Source organism: Doryrhamphus excisus, linkage group LG19, assembly GCF_037039965.1.
Source record: "Doryrhamphus excisus strain RoL-2023G ecotype Guam linkage group LG19, RoL_Dexc_Guam_v1.1, whole genome shotgun sequence".
Classification (NCBI taxonomy): Eukaryota; Metazoa; Chordata; class Actinopteri; order Syngnathiformes; family Syngnathidae; genus Doryrhamphus; species Doryrhamphus excisus.
The window spans coordinates 13,222,556-13,231,920 of record NC_136375.1 but is presented as its reverse complement, the minus strand read 5'-3'; positions in this window follow the sequence as shown (position 1 = coordinate 13,231,920).

The window sequence follows — 9,365 nt, the reverse complement described above, 5'->3', positions numbered from 1 at the left end:
ATATATATAAAATACTTTTTCTATTTCTGCTGCTATATCGTACAGAGCACGGTGCATTTCCAAGATGCTTAAATGTAGAAAAATGCACACACTGTATGACTCTTTAAAGCAATAATGCAAATCATTGCATTGCAAATGCATGCACCTTCTTATACCTACTGGATGTTTAATTCATAAAGAAGAGATTGAATTATCACGTTTTACCACCACTCCACCCCAGCAGGCTGCAGGCTTGTCGTAAAGACTAATAAAGGTGCGGGCGCAAAATACCACACACATGCATTACACCACGCAGTGTGTGTGTGTGTGTAGCTCTGCTCCTCACAGGTTCTTAATGGATGTTTTCTTTCCAGCAGTCACACGTCTTCTTCTGCTTCTCCTCTGTTTTTTTGACCTCATGTGTCGCCTCGTGCACGTCAGCGTACGACACACACACACAAACACTCACACACATTAAAAATATATCAAGTTATACATAAGTCATTGATATTAAACAATGCCTCGTCTTCCTATTAAAGTGAATAAACTAGCATACATTACTAGGTAGGACCTGAACCGTACCGTGACATCCAATACAACAGAGGTAAATAGAAGCCTCTACTCTAATGGATGCCGCAGCCCTAATTAATCACCCCACCTCAAATAGGCTTTTTTTGTCCCAGGTGATGCATGTAATTACCTTTTTACACCAGTAAAAACAGCATACGTGGCATCTGTAAAGCTGTCATCTGTGGAGGAAGTAGACAGAAAGCTACTGAGAAGCAAAGCAGAACCTTTTTACACAAGGATTTAGTACATGAGGGACAAACAAAACAACTATATTGTGTCCATGTTGAACCCAACAGAGGTGGTAATACATTAGATTAGAATAGATTAGATTACATTACATTAGAGTAGATTAATCTAATCTAATCTAATCTAATGTATTACAACCTCTAAAGATTTTATTAGAATAAATTAATCTAAATTAGATTAGAGTACATTAATCTAGATTAGAGTAGATTAATCTACTCTAATCTAATCTTTAGAGGTTGTAATACATTAGGTTAGAGTAGATTACAGTAGATTAATCTACTCTAACCTAATCTTTAGAGGTTGTAATACATTAGATTAGAGTAGATTAATCTACTCTAGATTAATCTACTCTAATCTAATCTTTAGAGGTTGTAATACATTAGAGTAGATTAGAGTAGATTAATCTACTCTAATCTAATCTAGATTAATCTACTCTAATCTAATCTTTAGAGGTTGTAATACATTAGATCAGATTAGATTAATCTAATCTGATCTAAGATATTCAGATTAAATTGGTGGGGGCCGCCCTTCTTGATTTTAGCGCTCAAACAGCCAACGCCAATCGTCATCGCATCCACGATATGTGGCAGAATCCAAAATGTTTACATTTTCCGCGAAATTATCCGTTTTTGGTGGGGCCCTGCGACAACGCAACAACAACCCGTCAACAACTGTACAAATGTGAGGAATGAGAGTGCAACTAATTCAGGCCCGACTAGTTTGCTGCCTAAACGGGCTACGGGAAAACTCAAAACAGGAAGGACTTTCAACATTTTCAACACAAAATATTTGTGTTCCAAATGGACCATAAAATAAAATTTTAAAAAAGCTGAAAGAAAAAAAACAAACAATAATAAAAGACAATAAAAATGTAGGAAAAAATAAATCAATACTGGAAGTAGTCTGAACAGGAAGAGGAGGCATGTTGTGTAGAACTGTCAACCATACGACAGGCTGGTGAAATGGAGCGAGGTTCCCCAGGATGGCAATGTTAGCTTCTTAGTATCCAGAAGACGCTAACATTTTGGTAACATTTTTGTACCACAGGAAACTGACGTACAATGAAATGCTCCAAAGTGAGAGGAAAATCGATATCCGACATCCCTGCCTGTTAAGAGAGCGTAACCAATCTTTCCTATTATGGTGACACGGACCCATAAATTAGAACTTATCAAGCATTGTTGATGTGTGCTGGCGCCACGGCGATGGCCTGAAGATGAGCAGACATGACGTGACCTTTTCTCCTCGAAGACAAACGAGGTGAACGGCAGCATCCTCTCACAACGGAGACTCGCAGCTCTTACCACCTCGCTCTGCAGTCGTTTTTTTTCTGTTTGTTTCTTCTTATTTGCGAGCCTCTGCCGCAGGCGCAAGGAAGCCGCCACCTTTACGTTGACTTTTCTTGAGGATAAAACCAACACGCTGCCCCCAGTGTCCCTCCCAGTGGATACAAAATGTGTCCACGGCAGCACAAACGTCTCTTTGCTCAAACAGAGGTGGAATATACTTGGATGTTCTCATGGGGGATTTCAAGATGGCCACCATCACAGATCAACATTTCACATCGACAAGCAACTTCCTATTTATTACGTCCTCTGCAGTACCCAACAACAAATGAAGTAATACAGGTATATATACCTTTGATCTTGTATAATACTATTATGAATGTAGTAATACTAGAGTAATGTAATACAATCATGCATGACAGCCAGTCGCATGCATCCAGCTACATCCCCAATAGAAGCCCAGCGGCCGTTAACCGGCTCAAGCTGCACACTAAAACTATTTGAATATTGACGCAGCCTAAAATGTCCATCATTCCGTCTCGCCGAACCAAACTGGGCCGCCTTCATTGTCTCGCTGCTTCTTGATTAGGCAAGAAAAAAAAAAAGGCAATTATCTCAGACGAGCACCCCGGGAAGTGACCTCGGCCGGAGATAAGAATTTGATCCATTTATGGGGAATAAGTTGGCCGCTATCAGCGGATCCATGCAAAGACCAGACATCTTGTCGTCCTCACGACGCTGGACAAGCAGACGGTGTTGGGACGTGGGGGCGGGGGGTGGTAGAAAGAGGAAAGGATGCCAGCTTTGTACCAACCTACTCAAAGGGACTCCATTATTTAGTGGGGGCTGCAAATAAAGCTTGATTGATTACTTTAGCACATGAGGAGTGTGTGTGTGTGTGTGTGTGTGTGTGTGTGTGTGTTAAGAGGTTAAGAGTGATGGGATTAATGTATGCAATAATTGAGGTGTTTGGGGTCAATGTTGGATTGTGAATGAGGTTCTTTCAGGGTCGAAGGGGGATGGGGGGCGGGGGGCATGGTGCCTTGTGTCATATACACTTATACATATTTCATATGCACACTTATACATACATATGCATATTTCTGTATGTCAGTAATAAGATATGTATGTTCAGATTATGCATCCTGCATGGGCAGTACACCAGCTACTACTCCTACTACTAATAATACTACTTTGGGTGTCACAAGATTTCTCCTTCCTAAAAAAACTGTCTCCAGGTCAGTAGGCCTGGGACATTCCTAAATTAATTCATCACATCATTCATGAAAATCATGGATCATTTTGTCGGCCTCAATATATTGCAGAGGGCGGAATTGAGCTCGGGTCTCCTAGCTGTGAGGCCTGCATGCTAACCACTGGAACACCGTGCAGCCCCGCAGTATATACAGTACATGCTAATAGAGTGCGATACAACTAGAGTATGATAGCAGTACATAGAGTACATGCAACTAGAGTACGATAGCAGTACATACAGTACATACTACTAGTGTACGATAGCAGTACATATTACTACACAATGATAGCAGTACATACAGTACATACTACTAGTGCATGATAGCAGTACATACTACTAGAGTACAATAGCAGTACATACTACTAGAGTACAATAGCAGAGCATACTACTAGAGTACGATAGCAGTACATACTACTAGAGTACGATAGCAGTACATACTACTAGAGTACGATAGCAGTACATACTACTAGAGTACGATAGCAGTACATACTACTACAGAAAGATAACAGTACATAGAGTACATATTACTAGAGTATGATAGCAGTACATACAGTACATACTACTAGTGCATGATAGCAGTACATACTACTAGAGTACAATAGCAGTACATACTACTAGAGTACGATAGCAGTACATACTACTAGAGTACGATAGCAGTACATACTACTACAGAAAGATAGCAGTACATAGAGTACATATTACTAGAGTATGATAGCAGTACATACAGTACATACTACTAGTGCATGATAGCAGTACATACTACTAGAGTACAATAGCAGTACATACTACTAGAGTACAATAGCAGTACATACTACTAGAGTACGATAGCAGTGCATACTACAAGAGGACGATAGCAGTATATACTACAAGAGGACGATAGCAGTACATACTACTAGAGTACGATAGAAGTACATACTACTAGAGTACAATAGCAGTATATACTACTAGAGTACAATAGCAGTATATACTACTAGAGTACGATAGCAGTACATACTACTAGAGTACGATAGCAGTACATACTACTAGAGTACGATAGCAGTACATACTACTAGAGTACGATAGCAGTACATACTACTAGAGTACGATAGCAGTACATACTACTACAGAAAGATAGCAGTACATAGAGTACATATTACTAGAGTATGATAGCAGTATATACTACTAGAGTACGATAGCAGTACATACTACTACAGAAAGATAGCAGTACATAGAGTACATACTACTAGAGTATGATAGCAATATATAACACTACTATGGCCGACCGTGATCCTCTCCGGCAGTGTCAAAATGGAAATGACGGACAGGTAATCTATATGGAAATAGTACACAGGTGTAACAACACAATGTATCCTGTAGGCTTTATGGACATCCCTCCTCTTAATCTGTGCTTCTTCCCTCCACAGACGGATTTTCTATTTTCTCTAAGGAAATACACTGTGTGTATGTATACTGTGTGTGTGTGTGTGTGTGTGTGTGTGTCACCATCTTTCAGAGTTCATTTCAGGCACAACTGTCTGCTTTGGCTTTCTGTATATTCAACTGTGCTTGTTCTTTCTGGACATATCACTATTTATTTTTCATAATGAAAGCAAGACACTGGAGGTAAGATAAGCCAGCCACAGTATCAGCAAGGCCTGCATGATGCACACTGTAAGGTATATCATACAGGAGAATTGTGTGCTGCATTTGATTGGATGGTGCAGGTGTACCTAATGTTGTGGCCTGAATGAGCTGACTATGTTTGTCCCACGAGACAAGGTTTACAAGCCCTTTCCTCTCATCACGCCACCTTATGCTGCTATAGCTATCGCTAGCCAAAACACATACGTTACTCTACCAGCACGTCTCAATAAACATATTCCAAGTAAAATTTCAGGAATAGTTGAGACTACTTGAAGTGTTTGTACTCAAAGATACTCACAAAGACGAAGGCTTGCTGAGGCTCAAAAGTTTTAGAGCTAACATCTCTTTAATTATATTTTTCGGACTTCCTTTCTGCCTTGCTTGTGTTTCACTGGGGAGGAAATACCTCAAAGATTGTCTAATAGCGAGAAGAGCGCTCACTGTTGTGGTCACAGAAACGATAATTTTTTATTCAGTAATAAATAAGATCTTATTTACACATTTTAAACCAACCCAGAAATCACAATGATATACTAATAATAGCAATAATAATAATTATAATAATAGTATTAACAATAATAATATTAAGTTACTATTAACATTATTATTATTAACATTATTAACATTATTATTATTAACATTGGTATTATTATATTAACAATAATAAATAATATTAATAGTTGCTATTAACATTATTATTATTAACATTATTATTATTATAGCACAGATTGTTATTTACTATTATTAAAAATATTGCATATAATTGGATTCAATTATTACTGTTTTTTATTATATCATTAAAATGGGTGCAAATCTAATCTTTTATTTTATTTAATTGTACTAACTATCACTAAGCAATTTAGTTTTCAACAGTAATTATAGGCTGTGTTGTTTCCATGGCAACGGGTCATACTCTCAGTCTAAAGGGAAGAATAGTAGTATATATTTATATATTTTTTAAGTGCTCAAACGTTGGATGCTCACCTTTTTCTCTCCCATCTCAAGCCGCATTTCCCCGCTGATCCCGCTTCTGTTGACTTTGACTTCATCCTCCTCAGCCCTGACTGGACCGTCTAAGCTCTTCTGAGCTGGACTGGATCGCTCAGAACACGCTGCGGTCCTGCTTGGGTCGTTTCCGTGCTTTTAGGTCACATTGCACCAGTAAGAAAGTCAAAGTACAAACTTTATACTATGGATCAAAATGTGAAGGGAGGAAAAAGTGAGCCAAAACCAAAATTAGCGTAAGTGATGGCGATGGCTATACATTATGGAAATTGAATCTTGTTGGCGCTATGTTTCCATTTGTGAGCATAACAAGCAAGTGTTTCCAAGCCTGTTGCATTAAAGTGGGATGCTTGTGTTACCTTGACAGGTTGTTGCTGATTTAAAGTAGGCCACCCCGTTTGATTGGCGGCTCCAGCAAATCCCGATGTCGTTAGCCGTCTTCCGGTTCAGGCCGGGTCTTCGCTTCAAAGTGCATTTCGTCCCAAAAGCAAAACCGGCGGCTGTCAAAACAAATAGGTTAATGACGCTTGACGTTGCTTCCAGTTCACCTGGGAAGCAGCTTTTTATACTTTCCTGCTGCGTTCAGGACCACGGGAGAAAGAAAAACAAGTGGAATTTATCAAAGGAAATATATGTAATGTCCTGTGAAAGGTCCATTCAGATCCTCCTTAGAAAAACAAAACAAGAGCTTTATACCACAAAAGTGCTCTTTGATTTTTAATTGCAGTGTTTTCCGTTTGAGTCAAATCTCTGCAGGCAGCGCAGAAAAAAAAAAAACGCCTATCAACACACGCACGGTTTGCAGCGTTTGATGAAGGCTGCTTATAATGAGGCAGCATGAAACTCCACCCGTCAAGACTATCTGGAACAAAAACCTTTGCAGACTGAAAGAGAATCGACAAAGTCGGCCTCCATGTTGGAAAGCGGCACCGCCTTAAGCGCTTTTATTTTTAATTTATTTATTTTTCTCTTTTACATCGTGACTTGCCAATGGCTTATTTAACACAACTGCCACAGTCAGGGGCCGTTTCTAGGGGCAGGTACCAACACTGCCCCACCAGATCCAGCAGATGGAGCTGTGGTAGACAAAAACCCAACAACCAATGAAATTATTTAATCTGCTATCTTGTCAGAGTAGTGGACTCAAACCTTGAAAAGTCGTTGATTTGACTGAGTTGCTGCCTTTCCTGTCCTTTCTCGGCTGGGTGGGGCAGTAGAGGCCAGTGCCCCACAGGCCACAGACAGGAAGTGTTGCATTTTAGCTTGGTGCAGCCTATGTAAGGGATTATTGTGCATGTTGTGAGATAATTCAATCCTGCAATAAAAGGCTGTTATTGTGGCATTCTTCAGAATATTACAGTAAAATTAGTGACCGGTGTCGAGTATTACATCTACTTAATGCCTCATACATTTAGACAATTTTATGCTTACAAATGCTTCATTTAGGTGTGAATATTTTTGTAATAAAAGGCCATGTTCAACAGCGAAACAGTATGATTTCTTAATGAACGTATCTTAGTAAAACTGTGAAAGAGTGAAGCTGCTAAATTGGAAGCAGGAAGCGGTGAGGGATTAGTGTCCATGCATGTTTTCCAGTGACAGCAAAGCTAGCAGCAGTAGCATACGCAGTGATGAAGACAGAGAAGGTGTCCTCCCCGCAAGAACACAAATATTCCACCAGGGACAACACAAATATTTGCCTCCCAAATGAGGAATTCACTTTAAAAAAGCGCTGCAGCAACAAGAACCCAAATAGCCCAGAAGCAATTACCAAGGCTGTCTAAGGAAGGATGAGGATGAGGATGATAGTCTATTCTTAGGAACGTACAGGGTCCCTTTGGACAGGTACTCGTCCCTTTTTGAGGTGATCCCACACCAGCTTCATTTTAGCTTCTTTGGCAGATTATCAGCTTAGTTTTTGTGGTGCGGATCTTCCCTGGCAGGATTTCTTCTCATCAAGCGACTTCTTGGTTGGCAGGGTGAAGCAAACAGCCACACACGACTCGCCATTCAAGCTACATAGGATCCAAAAGCTGAAGCTGGATGGAGAAGATGTATTTGCTAAAGCCCAAAGAGAAAGAAGAAGAAGAAGCAGCACATCAGCAAACAAACTGTGCATCTCCTCCTCAGTGAATACCACATGAGAGTAAATGTTTGTTGCGAGTGTTTATTCGATGGTTCTTGAACACACCATCTAACTTCCTCCGACTCTGTGCAAATAGACGACTATACTGCATTTACTATCTTTTTCTTTCCCCTCACGTTTGGTCCCAAATGCTGGTACTATGTGGGGGTGGATATAGGGAACATTTGATGACCCGATTGGGTGCTAATGTATGTATTTGTTGGGTACACAGTTTTTCAGCTCTCTGAAAAAACAAAGTCCAGGCTGGGACTGGTGGATTGTGGCTCTGTATTCATTTAGTGCTTTTAATTTGATGCTGTTCCTGTCTGTTTTACTTCTTCTTCTTCTTCATTTATTTCAGACATGCATGCTATGTTACATTAATGTATCTCACATATACATTTAAAATACAATGTACTTACAATAGCTATATATATATATATATACTTATATATGTATATATACACGTATATATATATATGCATCATACATACATATATTCATACATATACACACACATATATATATATACGCATATATATATATATATATATATATACACACACACATATACGTACATACACGTATATGCATACATGTATATATGTATGTATGTATATATATATATACACAAATACATAAATACATACATACATACAAAACACCTCATTGCTACACATGTCTGAAAAGGAGCAGGCAGAAGCAAAGCTTATTAAATCCTACCCCTTCTCCACGCCAGAGCAGTTACCAATTCAAGAAGTGATTTTTTCCACACATATAATCACAGAATCTTACATAAGACAAAACAACATACATAAGATAAATGTATTCGTATTGTCGAGGTGTTGGAACTCTTTCCCGGTGACGAGCTAGTGTGCCGCTAATGCTACGTATTTACATCCATTCTGGCCTCCAGTCATGCTAAGACAATCGTTTGGACGGCGGCCCAGGCTATTGCGTTGTTTAAGAGATGGACTGCCAACCGGTTGCTAGCCTTGCGATAGCCGTGCGTGTCTGTACAATCCATTCGTCGAAGGATTGGCGGCCGATCCAGGACTTCATCGCTTGTCAAACCGGATGTCCGGTAGCATCGGTTTATTATTTACAACCCAAGCAGATCGCAATATATTGTCAAATATTGTTTCATTGTACCTTTCTTAAAAGTCACATCAAACTCTCGTCTCGTAGAGCCAATCTCGTGGATTGTCGTCACGTGAACCGAGTGTCCCCTGACAGGCCTTAGTGCTGAGTCCTAATCCTAATCCATGGTGATGGA